This window comes from Emys orbicularis, chromosome 1 (assembly GCF_028017835.1).
Source record: "Emys orbicularis isolate rEmyOrb1 chromosome 1, rEmyOrb1.hap1, whole genome shotgun sequence".
Taxonomy (NCBI): domain Eukaryota; kingdom Metazoa; phylum Chordata; order Testudines; family Emydidae; genus Emys; species Emys orbicularis.
The window spans coordinates 215,277,904-215,293,605 of NC_088683.1; positions in this window are offsets into that span (position 1 = coordinate 215,277,904).

Consider the following 15,702-nt stretch of genomic DNA (forward strand, 5'->3'; position numbering starts at 1 on the left):
ACCCCAGGGGTGTAGGGATCTGTTTTGTGTCCTCCACACTCCTCTCATTAAAGCATACGCCTTCTAAAATGTTCAGTAAAACATCCCAGGGGCATACGCAGCAAGGGTTTGCTACCGGTGCATGTGACCTTTCCAATATACATTATCAGAGAGTCTCCCTTTGTTCCTCTTAGAATCCTGACAGTCTACTCCACCCCTTCCCACCCTGACTTCCACTTCATTGTTGGTATCTCTTTGGGTATGTCTACACAACAGCTGTTTAAAATAACAGTTTAATTCCCAGCTCAGGTATAGATACATGAACTAGCACACTAAAAACAGCAGCGTAGTTGCCGTGGCACAGGTGGCAGCTCGGCCTAGCCACCCGAGTACACACCCAGGAGGTTGGACGGGATTGTATTTGGACAGCTAGCCCAAGCTGCTGTCTGTGTCACCATGCCACGGTGTTATTTTTAGGCACTAGCTCAAGCAGAGCTAGCGCGTGTATGTCTACCCACACTGAGAATCACACCTCCCAGCTGCTGCATAGACATACCCTTTCTGTGTTAGCAGCTACATTGAGATGAGAACACCTGCACAGGACCCACCACCAGAAGCCATTCAAATGCAGTTTTATTCACAGGCCAGAAGAAGGAACCCTTCCCTCCTGGATTTCTTGTGGGTTTTAAAGAATATCTTTTCCCCAACAATTGCAATATAGAAAAGTTCTGGCTTATAAAATACTATTCTCCTTCCCTCCCACACATGCTCCAAAATACCCCCCCTGCCCTGTTCTTTACTGATCACAGTTACATGTTGTCATATTACTTGCTAAGGTCTCCTATTTCAGTGGTTGTTTTAAAAATACTGCTACTCTGCTATTTAGAACTGTTTGCATTTTTTTGCTTTTAAATCAATTAGATGTGTGATATTTGTTTAAGGAATTGTGTGTGAGACAGAGTGAGAGAGAGAAAGAGAGACGGTGTGAGGACAAATACAAGAGATTATGTGGGAGTGGATGTTAAGCGATTTCCTGTGTCTGATGGATCATGTGGAGATAGGGTGACCAGACAGCAAGTGTGAAAAATCAGGACGGAGGTAGGGGGTAATAGGAGCCTATATAAGAAAAAGACCCAAAAATCGGGACTGTCCCTATAAAATCGGGACATCTGGTCAACCTATGTGGAGAGCACAGGCTGGATCTTTGGCTTTTTCCCAGCAGCTGTAAGAACAGGCAGGTCATGACTTGCTCTAGCCAAGTGCTCCCTCTCACAGTTTCTGGAACTCTCCCTTGTGCTAGTTCCCTCTACCTGAGCCACAAAACCACTTGCAAACAGCCAGAGCCTGGCTGTTAGGAACTGGCCAGTGTCCTGTGGGTTACTCTACTCATTTTTAAACACTCTCTCTAATTGTAAAAATTGTTCATTGATACTGTGTATTGTTAGTCTAAACATTATTATATGTTATACTGGTTTCTTATATTTAAAAATAGCTTTCAAAATAGTACTAGTTTGATGCTTAGAATTGTGGGTGACAATTTAAACATAAAAACATATTTTACAAAGATAAAAACAGTTTGATCTGATGAAAACAAAGCATGCCTTCCACTTAGCTCAGTCACTGGTTAATTTGTGTTCTACCACATACAGCCTGGAGAAAAAAAAAGCAGAAAAAATAGTGGTTTTTAATTTTTTTTTAAATGTATACAATAGTGCAAATGCCCAAGATGTTTTGGTTTTTTTTTCTTTAATGTCCAAACAATTCTCTTTTTCCTGAGACTAAGTAGAGGAATTTTTGCCTAGAAGGAATTATTGAGAAAGTTAGGGGTTGAAAATATGGGCTGTGTCATGGGGCGTATCACTCACCACCAGACTGGCACCTCCTACTGGTCGCTCTGGGGATAAGCTCGAGGCTGATGCACATGTCCATGGTCTGCACACCATCCCTCCATCTCTGCATCTGCTTGAAGCCCCTCTTGCAGCTTCAGGAACTGCAGTGCTCTCTTCGCAACTCAGCCCTCCAGCTGTGCTATCATCTGTGTTTCCCCCTTCCGGGGATTAGTGTCACAGTCCAATAATCATGCCACTTCCCTGTGGCAAGTGGCAGGGACCTGGGCCTGCCCACCACTCCGGGTTCCAGCCCAGGGAACCTGTGGGATAGCAGCCTCCCGCTGAGCCTCTAGATCCTCTCAACGTTGCTATGATCCCCTGGGCTACTTCCCCATGGCCCCAGCACCTTCTTCACCCTTGCCTCAGGGCACTCAGCTGCTCATCCCCTGCAGCTCACCAGGAGCTCCCCCAGTCCCTGCCACCAACTGCTGTGTCCAAGATGCTTCCTATTCTCTCAGCCTCTCAGGAACACAGTGCCCACTCCCTGAGCACCCAGCAACCACTGACCTCAACTCTGAGCTACAGCTCCTTTTATGTAAGCCTTCTGGGCCCTGATTGGTTGCTCCTTGCAGCCTCTCTCCTATTGGCTGCACCCCAGGCAGCCACTCTAGGCTGCTCAGAGGACTCACCTCCACTGCTGCCTGTTGAGGTTAACCCTTTTTACTCCTTTGTTGGGCAGATGCCTCATCACAGGCTGGAACAGAAAGTCTCCTGCAGCCAACAAGGGAGATACTACTGGATTTCCAGACCAAAAAAAAAAAAAAAAAGCCAAAATCCTAAAATTATTTCTTATAATTTTAGCTAGTGATTTCCCTGCCAACAAAAATGAATTTTTGAATCTTGACTAACAGTGAACTGGGAGGATTTCAAAGCACTTTATAAATTAACATAAATATTACGATAACATGAATACTAACAACAAAAAAGGACAAATTGAAAAAGTACCGTACATCTCTTCTGTAATGCTATATCCACTCTCCTTCGAAACATAGCAACCACCTCTGCCAACAACAGACCCCAAGAAATGTAATACACAGAAAACAAGGTAATTATATAGCTAAATACAGCACAATAATATCCCCTCAGTAGATTATTCTCATTAGGGCTTTGTCCCAAGTAGTGAAACTTCCACCCTTTCCTAAGAATCTCACTGATATTTCACCTCAATTTTGCTTTGCAGAATTTCCAGAGCTATTGTCCCAAGTAGCTAATTTCCCCCCTCCTATTTGTTTTTATCAGGTTCTCTCTAGAAATATGTAGAGACTGTGGGAAACTGTGTGGGACTGAGGTCCAGGAAGCAAGCGTTCAAGAAGCAATAGAAGAGCCAGACTGTTTTCCGCCCAGAACAATACCTTAATGCAGGAGAAACCAAAGAGTTCAAGCATGTTCACCAAATAGACTTTCCTAAACTCCACTAACACTAATTACAGTGGATGCTGAGAGAACGTATGGTTTTGCCATTGCAAACTGGAGCCATCTTTTTTTTCTTCCTTGTTGTCAAATTACAATATCTGTGTTCACAACAGAAGAATGTAGATAACAAATGTGTATTATATGCCATCTATTGCATGGCTTTAGCTACCCATAAAATTTGAGAGTAGCATCAGATTTGTCACAGCAAATGGCTCCAGCTGTTCTGTGAAGATTTTGTTTTTAAATCCAAAGAGGTGTTCCTAAAGAAAGCCTGGATTTGAATCCTTTTGCCCAGGGGAATATTTACAAATATGCAGTTGGTAAAAGTGTTTTGAATACTTTGCTTATACACTGTGCATAATGACTGGCTTTTCTATTTTCCTCTTTGTTCCCTGCATAAATAGATCTAGCATTTTCTAACTATCCTTGCTGAAAATCTCACAGGCCATTTAATACTGTTGGAAAGCGTTAGAGGTAGTGTGGTTTTTCTTTCTAAAGGAAAGGGAAGTCTCAGCTGAAATAATTATAATTAATTGTTAGATTAGCAGGCACTAGACATGATCATTTTCAGGCCTAAACAAGTTATTAGAGTTTCATAAAACACTCCGATATGTTATTTTACCTTATTAAAATATTGAGAGAGACCAAGGGGGCAGAGGGAGGGAGGTAATGCAGAGCTGGAAAACAGAATGTACATGTTCCTGAGTGCTCTGGATTTCAACTTACTTTTTCACTTTTTTTATCTTTATTGTTTCTCTTAGCTGAGAATGCAGGGACAGTAATGTGGCTAAAAGGGGAGTGGTTACAAATTGCCATATAATTAGGCTTAGCAGAATTCAATTTTTGTTATACGTTTGACAGATGATATCAATGCTTATTTTTAAGTATTTTTTTTTTAGATTTTTATCAATTTGAATTTTCATAGTTGCAGGAAATTATGGGGGAGGAGGGTCAGATAGTTAAGGATAGAAGAGGTTGAGATTCAAAAAGTCAAAGCTTTATAAACCATTAACACACAAATTGTCAACATCACATGTCAAAATATACAAAGTAAATATCCTTAAATCAACAAATACCATTTTAAAAATTATTCATTTGCTTGTCCATTTGTAACAAGTCTAAGTTGCTGCATTTTGACTCTAAGAAGTTCTCAAGTGGCATTTTTCTTCCTTTGTCCATCTGTAAATTTCAGTTATTATCAATAGAAATGTTTTTCATCAGTTATGAGAGTATGGGGAGATCAACATTTACCGATAATTTATTCCAAGCCTACATATAATACAGATAAGTAAAATTCAATTTGGTTTTGTTTTGAATTACAGTGCTCAACCTTCACTGTATTTTGTGTGCCTCCCCCTTCCCATGTTTCCTGCGTGCTCACACCTGTACTGGCTTTACCCTTTATTGCTGAAGCCTAAGCCCCAGAAACAGGAAAGGGGATGAGGGGTCTTTAGGGCTACTCCCCTTAAAGGAAAGTCCACTGGTTCACCACGGACCTTCATAATACGCCTGTTGAAATTTTCACCTTCAAAAGAGGACCAGAAAACCTGACAAAGTCCATCTTTTGTAGCTGGTCAATAATTTTCTAACAGAATAGTTTTCTGTTGGAATTTGCTGATTCCATGAAACAGAAATGTTTGGGGAACTATGAGATTCTGGGGTGCAATCCAGACCAATGAGGGGCTGTGTCACCCCTACCCAGCAACCTGGGGTGCCTCACAATGATTTCCTGTTGTAGCTTCCAACTTGGCTCTCTCACAAACAGGCAAAGAGCATGGTCACACCCTGTGTGTCTATGTATAGCTACAGCTCTGGTCCAGCAACTCTGCCCCCAGCAGCCTGTCAGCAGCACACCAGCCACACACTGGCTTCCAGCAGCCTTGGTTACTACCTGCAGGGTGCCCCCAACACACTCCTAGTCCCAATTTTTTTTTAAAAAAAGTGTGTCCCCCACTGTCCAGCCCACTCCTAGGCAGTTCAGATATTTTTAAGTCCATTGCCCTTTTAAAGGGATCAATATATAACAGTTTGCTTCTTTAAATGGAGATACCCCCACAATTCAGTTTAAACACAATATTGGGTTAGTTTTGATTAAAAAATAAAACAAGTTTATTTAACTACAAAGAGATAGGTTTTAAGTGAGTGCAAGTACAAGCCATTAAAGTCAGAAATGGTTACAAGAGAAATAAAAATAAAATGCTTCTTAGTATTAAGCTTAACAAACTAGACTTGGTTCAAGATAAAATTCCTACCACATGCTCCCAGCAACAGAGCTGACCAATTTTCAGGCCAGCATCTCTCTCAAAGTCAAATGGGCCTGTTTCTTTTGTCTTCTTAGGTGAAAGTGCAAGAGATGGATACCTTGAAGTGTTTTTGCCCTTCCTGTTATAGTCCTTTGAAACACATTTTCCTGAGGGTTACGCCTAGATAAAGTTCATTCCCATTTTGAGATTGGAGTCATAGAGTCTCATGGTGAAAGAGGTTTCATACTGTTGTTTGCTAAGATGCAGATCTGTTTGTTCCTGACCATCTTCCTTGTCAAAGAATGGCCACTTGATAGGTGATTGCCCATCAACTTTGATGACATCTGGCTGGAGACACCAGCTTATCCTTTGTCTTTGAGAAACTTTGTCCCACTCCCCAGACTTGACTGGTAAACACGCTTCAGTCATGATTTCAGATTATATTCATAACTTTACATATACTGTTGCTACACACATTTGATCAAGATATTGACTAGTGATTTATTATTATTCAAATGATACCTCACAAGGCATATTTTGTACAAAGATTATTACAATAATGTGTGGGGTGTGAATACAGGGGTGCATTCAGTCACAGAAATGTATTGAATGTCAAAATTTTCACAGGAAATTATCAAAACATTTAATTTTGATGTTATCATTGCAACTTTTTTACATTATAAATGTAATATAATATAAAGGTTGAGATGATAGAGTTGAAACAAAATGTTTCAACCTGAACAAAACATTTCATTCTTATTGTTTTGATAAAGTTGAAATGCAATATTTTTGGAATATTTCATTCCTCTAAAAATTCCAAGATTTTGAATTTTTGTTCCAATTCAGGACAAAAACAATTTTTGAAATCTTGGAACTAGTTTTAGGGAAAGCATCAAATCCCAGTGGAACAATGTGGAGTGTATGGAGGCACTTGCTAGCTGTTGGCATTATTATACAGAGGCACCAACCTCTTCCCATCTCAGAGCGTATAAAATTATGATCCATACCATAAAACCCATGATCCATACCTTGCAACCTTAGATGGTACCTAATGGGGCTGAAGGAGTGGTACACATAACACTTATTGAAATGTTCACGTCACATCACAGCAACAAAAGGCTATGAAAGCTCCAGTTAGTCCATTGGGTGTTATTGGAGCAGTTTCCTTTAAGCTACTTTATTTTTTTTAAATGCATAATCTTTTCCCTTGCCTGCCCTTCTTTTGGATGAAGAAACCTCAGAGTCTCAGCTTGTTTTCTCTTTTCTACCTCTTAAGTGCTTCTATATGTTTAAAGCTCTCTGCTAATGATCAGTATCAAGGGAGAGCTGTCAATCAGCCTTGGAGATTCTGCCCTCAACTGTATATATAAACTCCCCGAGCCTTCCTTGGAGGAGGCATATTTAGAGGTCTGGAGATAGGAATCACACAGGTTGGACTATTAGATGGTTAAAACGCTGTCTGATATGAATGAGATACAGTATGTGAATTTTCCAAATGTTCACTTTGAAAAACTTAATTTTTCACATTTATCAGAAGTGTAAGTAATAATCTTATGATGAGAGGTGTGAACTAATGGCCCACACACTGGTGTGTCAATTAGGTATTCCTAAATTTTACCCCAACCTTTGCTACTGACTTCCTTTGTGACCTTGGGCAAATCACTTCCAGACAAGTTTTCAAAAATGGACATTGATTTTGAAAGCCGAAACTAAGAGACTTTGGGCCTGGTTTTCATACTAGCAGAGCACTCACAGCCTCTATTATCTTAAAATGACATCAAAGTGGAAGATATTTTAGAAATAATGACAATTTTTGGCTGATTCTAGGATATTTAAAAAAAATGTTATATCTGAAGTACATGTAGTTTTCTGCTGATTGAAAGCATTCGACCAGGATCACACTGCTCCTGCTTCATGATCCCAGATGCCCAGAGTCAATATAAAGACCCCAAACCATTGTGCTGCTTCTTTCTGAACATGATTGCTTCAAGCAAAATTGCTTTTGTCTTTGTACAACATTGGGTGTCAGGCGAGATCAGTGTCTTGTGCATACTATTAACTAAGGCTTTCACAGACTGTCCGTTTCAGAGTCTCCTCAGATGTTTGTGCTCTTTAATACTTGTACACAGCAATAAAAATCAGTACAGAACTCAAATAAGACAACTGAAATATATGGGAGGTTGAAATGAATGCAAACTCAGATTGTAAGCAATATCTACTGCATATATCTTTCCTGTGATTTATACAATGGAAGAGCATCTTATACGGGGGGAAATCTTGTAAAAAAATAAAACCCTAAATGGCAACTTTGTAACTTTACCATCTGGACCTGTTGTAATAAGGTACATCCTGGGCAAAATTCAGTTCTAATTTAAGTGAAGACAATCCCAATGAAGTCACTGGAATTCCATGGAGTCACACCTTCTTACACCAGAGCTGAATTTGGCCCCTTGTGATCTACTGTCTAGTTCGTATTTTTCTCAATAACAAGGTCAGCACCATTATAAAAGGAATGTGTAGAAGACAGTACGGTTTCACTATGTCGCCATTAGAAGAGCAGCACATACATACCATTTCCTTCTGTTCAGCTACTCCCAAGGGATCCCTTTAATGCTTAAAGTTACTTACAGTTGTAGTTTTTTTTCCCCTGGGGGAGGTCAAGGAGGTCATGGTAGCTCTGTGTTCTCTCTTGTATCTTAACGGAATGCATTAACAATGAAGTACTGTACTTCCTCAAACCGGAATTTGAAAAGGGTGTTTTAAATCATGATGTGTTATATCCCTTCAGAAACAAATGTGTTAATTCCTTTGATACAAGCTGTACCCATACAATATGGAGTTCTATACAATGCAGTAAGAGAGAGAAAAAAGAAAAAACCCTGCTGTAGTCCTAACACAAGCTGAGAAGCAGTATTCTTATAGGACTTCTTTGTTACCACTCCTAGCACGTACAAAAGTTTCTTCCAAAAATCATGCATGTTACACATTTTTAAAGGATTTACCATCAGTACCAAATTCTTTGTCTCAGCCCATAGACTGTGTATTAAGAGACATAACTGCACCAGTAAATTCATGACAGGGAGGCGCTTCCAAGTATGATTATCATACCATGCCTTCTGTTTAGACAGTCCTGTTTGTTCAGCATTTATTGTATTTTTCAACCCCTCCCCATACCATAGTATGTGTTCAGATACAGGTTTTCCTTTCCCTTTAGTGTTTTGTTCAGTATCCCACTCAGTAAAGGTTCTTAATTCATGTATGTCTTTGGGGTTCTGGAAAGGAAAGGGTGTAAGGAGACTTTGCATATTTACTGTCCCTCCCCCATGGAGTTGCATTTCATCTCCAGGGCTAAGCCCATGTGAAGAATCCACACACCTCCACGGGGTTCCTTTATGTTTCTCATTCCCATTACAAAGCTTAGCTGTTGGGAGGAGTTTACCTACCTGGGAAATGGCTGCCTCCTCCCCTTTGTCAGGTGGGTCATTAGCATTTTCACTGACGTACAAGTCGTTAGAAAGACCCTCATTTGCCTTAAAGAGACAGAGTTAGTTTTCACAAGTACATCAGGAACAACATTTTGTAAAAGTGGGAACTGGATTGGGGTAACCTCTGTCTCCCCTCTTTCTGTTCCCGCGAGGTCTGTTGCATAACTGCTCCCCTCCGGCACACCAGTTACACAGTTCCCTCTTAAAACCTGAGCCACCGGTAGGGTGCCTGGGAACCCAGATGCCAATCCAGCAAATTTCTGCTGGTAAACTCTCCCATGTAATCAGTGAGGAGACATTCCCGTACTCCTCCACATCCCTTTCTAACTTGCTTCTCTGGGCCCCCTTCTAAGGCACACGCCTCTGTGCTCTCTAGAGTGGGATCTATCCCCTGTTCAGCTGTGGGCTCACAGCTAACAGCCAGAACAGTTCTTTCACTAGTAAGCACTACGCCCTCCTCCCACTTTGCATTGGGTTTGCCTCCAGTTACAAAGTCCATGGAACCCTCACCTATTGCAGGGGTCTCTAGGATTCCATCCCTCTCCTCTGGGATTCCCTCTAGGACACATCTCCCTATGCATTCTAGAGTGAGGTCTGTCCCTTTCTTGTTTGCAACATGGACAGCCTTCTCACAGGTAGGCAAAACCTTCCCTTCCCCCTGGAGAAAAACCTGTCTTTAGCCACGGGGTAAGAGCTGGTCTCAACCACACCCACCCCTAGCAGCAGACTATTTTCCACTACTGCAGAGGAATTAAAGAGACACTCTCCCATTTCCCCAGCAGTTTCTGTGGCTTCACTCTTTCCCTCTGGGTCTTTAGCACAAGATTCCTTCTTGTTGCTGACAAACATTGAAGAAGTAATTTCCCAGTAATATTTGGGATGGGTTAGGGGGAACAGCAGCAACTGTTAATTCAGCTTGCAAATTCTGTTTCCATGTGCACTATAGCCAAAGGCACAAGGATTTTGTGACCCCCCTACTAACAAAAGCTCTGCCATCTGTCCTGGCAGTATGTTTTCCTCTTGAACAAGGTCTCGCCTGACCACAGAAATTTCTGCACCAGTATCCTTCCATCCAGGGAACTCTTTGCCATTTACTCTGACAGCCTTTAGGTGCTTTTTGCATGGCTGTGCAGTGGCTATCTTTACAAACTCTGTATGATAAGTGGCAATTGCCTGAGGTGCCTCTGTGCTCTGGGTAGCAGCATTTCCATGAGTTGCCTGCTGCCTGTTCCCACTCAGCACAGAATATTTATTCCTCAGGTGCTCAGTGGAATTACAATGATAGCATCTTCTGGGCTCTTCTGGTTTTACAGGAGATTTGGGACGAGGACTGGAGGAATGAACTTGGGGAGGTGAGTGTCCAACCTCCCATCCACCCTACTTCTTCCCAGGGGTAAAACGGGAATCCTGCTTCCCACCAAACTTAAACCCCCCTGCCTGTGATTTATTCCTAATAGATGCTTGGGATTGTTCAAATTCATCTGCAAAAGTTGCAAAATCTTTGACAGCTTTTACCCTCTTATCGCATAAATACTGTTTTACATCATCATTAGACATATTCAGGAACTGTTCCTGAGCAACCAGATCACACATTTCTTCAAAGCTAGAAATACCTTTCCCCCTTACCCACTTATTCAGTAAATCTCTCATTTGGCTTACATATGCCACATTACTCATTCCAGCCCCTCTCTGAAGGCTTCTAAATTTTACTCTATAAATTTCAGGTGTAATCTGAAACTATTTTGAAACCAAATCCTTAAATTTACCATAGTTTCAAGCATTATCAATTGGCATCTTATTGACTATATCCAGAGCTCTCCCAGACAACTTTGCAATGAAAGTGGTCATCTGTTGATCCTCAGGAATCTCATGCTGCACACACAGCCTCTCAAAGTTGATGAAGTATTCAGCCATGTCCCCTGCCTCACTGTATGCAGGACACAACCATTCCCATTTGTGGATTTATGGATACGTGGGGCCTCCTATTGTGGGGCTCTGTTTCCGCCACTCCATCAAGGGCAGTTCATGCTTTCTCTCTTTTTTGTTTCTCCTGTATTGCTAGCTTCCGGTCTTCACTTTCTTTTTCAGCCTCTAGTGCCTCAGTTCCATGGCTTGCTTCTGGGCTTCCATGGCCCTCTGGTGTGCTGCTTCTTGTCTGGCATTTTCTGCTTCTTGTCTGGCATTCTCTGCTTCCAGTAATTCCATATGACTTGTGTTCTTTTTCATTTTCTTCTACCTGCAATCTGTATAGCCCCAACTTTTTGATAGCTTCACTTTCACTCATTTTCCTACTTTTCCTGTCCCTATTCCCTTGCCCAAAATAAGCAAACAGAAAATAACAAACCAATAACCATTTTGTCTGTACTCTAGCCAACACACTCAAAACTCACTTAAAATCACCATCAGTGTCTCAGAGCAATAAGTGGTGCACATGACCCTGCTTGCTGTGCCACTGTGCCAGGCCCTCAAGTCTCCTCCAGCACACACACAGGTAGGGACACACCCAGCTGCAGAAAGACACAAACACTAAGATCAGCTCTGTGTGGGAAGACTCAGCTCAGGGATTGCCCAGCACTCAAGTGCACGTCTTCTTTGGGGTGCAAACCCAAAATTATATGGTCTTGCACTGCATAGAGATCTATACAGCATAAGCTCATGAAATCCACCCCCTCCCTCAATGTGGAGGAAGATATGCACTGCTTTCCCTCCCATCACCCTGGATATGAATTACACGAACTGGGTATAGAACAAAAAAACAAGTTTATTAACCACAAAAGTTAGATTTTAAGTGATTATAAGGGATAGCAAACAGATCAAAGCAGATTACTGAGCAAATAAAACAAACACGCAAACTAAGCTTCATACACTAAAGAAAATGGCTACATGTTGTTTTAAGCAGATTGCAGAATTTCTTTGTGGACAGCTCTAGCTTGCAGTTTAAAACTCCAGGCATATTCTTCATGGGACAGACACCATTCCTAGCCCAGGTTCAGTACTTTCCCCCCTTCCCTTTTGTCTTTGTTTCTTAGATGTTTCCAGCTGTCATCCTGGGTGGGGATTCAGTGAAGAATAAACCCAGATTAACTCACTCCCCATCCTTACATAGGATTTACATATGGCGGGAATCCTTTGTTTCCCAATGTGACCCCTACCCCCTCTTAGTGGAAAAACACTAGAAGTCCAAGATGGTGTCCAGTACCAGGTAATATGATCCTGCAGTGTGAAGAAGCATGCCAGGAAGCTTCTCAGGAAGGTTGGAGATTAGTATCTTCAAAGTTCTATTGTCCTTCCTAATGGCCCATCCAAGCTGTTTGCCTACTGTCTGGTGGACATTCCCCAGATGCAAACACAATTGTAATTGTTACATAGTCAATATTCCCAACTTCAGATACAGAAATGATACATGCATACAAACAGGATTATCACATTCAGTATATTATAACCTTTCCAATGATATCTCACATGACCCATCTTGCATAAAATACATCTTAGTTATGCCATATTCATATCATAAGCATATTTCTATGAAGAATATGGGGTGTAATGTCACACAGGATACAAGATATATAGGAATGACAGAATAGGTCATACTGGTGGCGGAGTGGCACTATATGTGAAAGCATATAGTCAAAGCATAGAGTCAAATGTAGCAAAAATCTTAAACCAAGCTGTACCATAGACTCTCTATGCAGGGCCGGCTCTAGGCACCAGCACTCCAAGCATGTGCTTGGGGCGGCACTTTCCAAGGGGCGGCACTCTGGCTCCCTTTTTTTTTTTGGCTTGGGGTGCAAAAAGCCGGGAGCCGGCCCTGAGTGGAGATGAGCTGCGGCAGTGGGGGGCGCAGGGAGGGCCGCAGGAAGTAGCCCAGGGGTGGTGCCCCCCACCACCGCAGCTCACCTCCGCTCTGCCTGCTCCCCTGAGCATGCCGCTGCTCCACTTTCCCCCCTCCTTCCCAGGCTTGCCACGTGAATCAGCTGTTTTGCAGCAACCCTGGGGTGGGGAGGCAGAGGAACTGCACCCCCCCAACTCACCTCCGCCTCCTCCCCCAAGTGTGCCACCGCTCCGCTTCTCCCCCATCCCTCCCAGGCAAGCCTGGGTGAGAGGGGAAGGAGGGGAAATGCGGCGCGCCTGGGGGAGGAGGCGGGGCCGGGGATTTGGGGAAGAGGTTGGAATGGGGCAGGGAAGGGGCGGAGTTGGGGCAGGGCCGGGGGGGGCACGGGAAAATTTTTTTGCTTGGGGTAGCAAAAAACTTGGAGCCGGCCCTGTCTCTATGGATAGAAATTCCATGCTTGAATAATAAGAATATAGCAATAGGTATATACTACCAACCACCTGACCAGGATGGTGATGGCGACTGTGAAAAGATCAGGAAGATTAGAGAGACTATAAAAATAAAAAACTCAATAATAATGGGGGATTTCAACTATCCCCATATTGACTGGGTACATGTCCCCTCATGATGGAATGCAGAGATAGAGTTTCTTGACACCATAAATGACTGTTTCTTGGAGCTAGTCCTGGAACCCACAAATGGAACTGGTCCAAGAGGTGAATATAGCTGAACTATTTGGTAATAGTGATCATAATATAATTATATTTAACATCCCTTTTGGGCTGGGAGGGGGAGGAGAGGAGGGACACCAAAGCATACAATTTAAAAAAAAAGGGGAACTACACAGAAATGAGGGAGCTAGTTAAACAGAAATTAAAAGGTACAGTCCCAAAAGTGAAATGCCTGCAAGCTGCATGGAAACTTTTTAAAAACACCACAATAGAGGCTCAAATTAAATGTACACCCCAAGTTAAAAAACATAATAAGAGGACCAAAAAATTGCCACCATGGCTAAACAACAAAGTAAAAGAAGCAGTGAGAGGCAAAAAGGCATTCTTTAGAAACTGGAAGTTAAATTCTAGTGAGGAAAATACAAAGGAACACAAAAACTGGCAAGTCAAGTGTAAAAGTATAATTAGGCAGGCCAAAAAAGAATTTGAGGAGCAACTAGTTAAAGATTCAAAAAGTAACAACACTTGTTTTTTAAGTATATCAGAAGCAGGAAGCCTGCTAAGCAACCAGTGGGGCCACTGGACGATCGAGATGCTAAAGGAGCACTCAAGGACAATAAGGCCATTGCATAGAAACTAAGTGAATTCTTTGCATCAGTCTTCACTGCAGAGAATGTGAGGGAGATCCCCACACTGGAGCCATTCTTTTTAGTTGACAAATCTGAGGAACTGTCCCAGATTGAGGTGTCCTTAGGGGAGTTTTTGGAACAAATTGATAAATTAAACAGTAATAAGTCACCAGGACCAGATGATATTCACTTAAGCGTTCTGAAGGAACTCAAATATGAAATTGCAGAAATACTAAATGTGATGTACCTATCATTTAAATCAGTTTCTGTACCAGATGACTGGAGGACAGCTAATGTTATGCCCATTTTTTAAAAAGGCCCCAGAGGTGATCCCAGCAATTACAGGCCAGTAAGCCGAACTACAGTACGAGGCAAATTGGTTGAAACTATAGTAAAGAACAGAATTATCAAATACATAGATTAACACAATTTGTCGGGGAAGAGTCAACATGGCTTTTGTAAAGACAAATCATGTCTCACCAATCTGATAGAATTCTTTGAGGGGGTCAACAACCATGTGGACAAGGCCCCTCACCAAAAGCTCTTAAGCAAAGTAAGCTGTCATGGGGTAAGAGTGAAGGTTTCTCATAGATCAGTAACTGGTTAAAAGATAGGAATCAAAGAGTAGGAGTAAATAGTCAGTTTTCAGAAAGGGGAGAGGTAAACAGTGGTGTCCCCAGGAGTCTGTACTGGGACCAATACTGTTCAACATATTAATAAATGATCTGGAAAAAAGGGTAAACAGTGAGGTGGCAAATTTTACAGATGATACAAAATTTCTTAAGATAGTTAAGTCCAAAGCATACGGCAAAGAGTTACAAAGGGATATCACTAAATTGGGTTCCTGGGCAACAAAATAGCAGATGAAATTCAATGTTGATAAATGCAAAGTAATGCATATTAGAAAATGTAATCCCAACTATACATACAAAATGATGGGGTCTAAATTAGCTGTTACCACTGCAGAAAGGGATCTTGGAGTCATAGTGGATCGTTCTCTGAAAACATCCACTCAATGTGCAGCAACACTTAAAAAAGCTAACAGAATGTTAGGAACCATTAGGAAACGGATAGACAATAAAACAGAAAATATCATAATTCCACTATATAAATCCATGGTATGCCCACATCATGACAGACAGGTGACTTTTTAATAAATATATTTAGAACTAAAAACTGCAAACTAGATAAGAAATAACTAACTGCACCTTAAACAGTCCAGGCAGCAAAATATTTTCTGCCTTTCTGTTCCTCTGATAAGCAGCTGGAGTTGTGTGGGTGAGGGAGGATGTGTGGTCACTTTTTATGTTCATGACTCTTGCAATTGTCTCTTTTGAAAAATAAACAAATCCAGAGTTTCTCTTTACTGGGGCTTTGAGTTTAGTGCAGATCCTACCAACCTCTATACTGTTAAATTAGCAACAACAACAACAAAAATTACCCCACTCTTTAATGTCCAATTACACTGACACTATAAACAAATAAGCCGAGAGTCACACTACTACATTCATTTGCTGTTGTTTATTTAATCGTTTTGCTGAGTCTTTGATTGCAGTCCTGC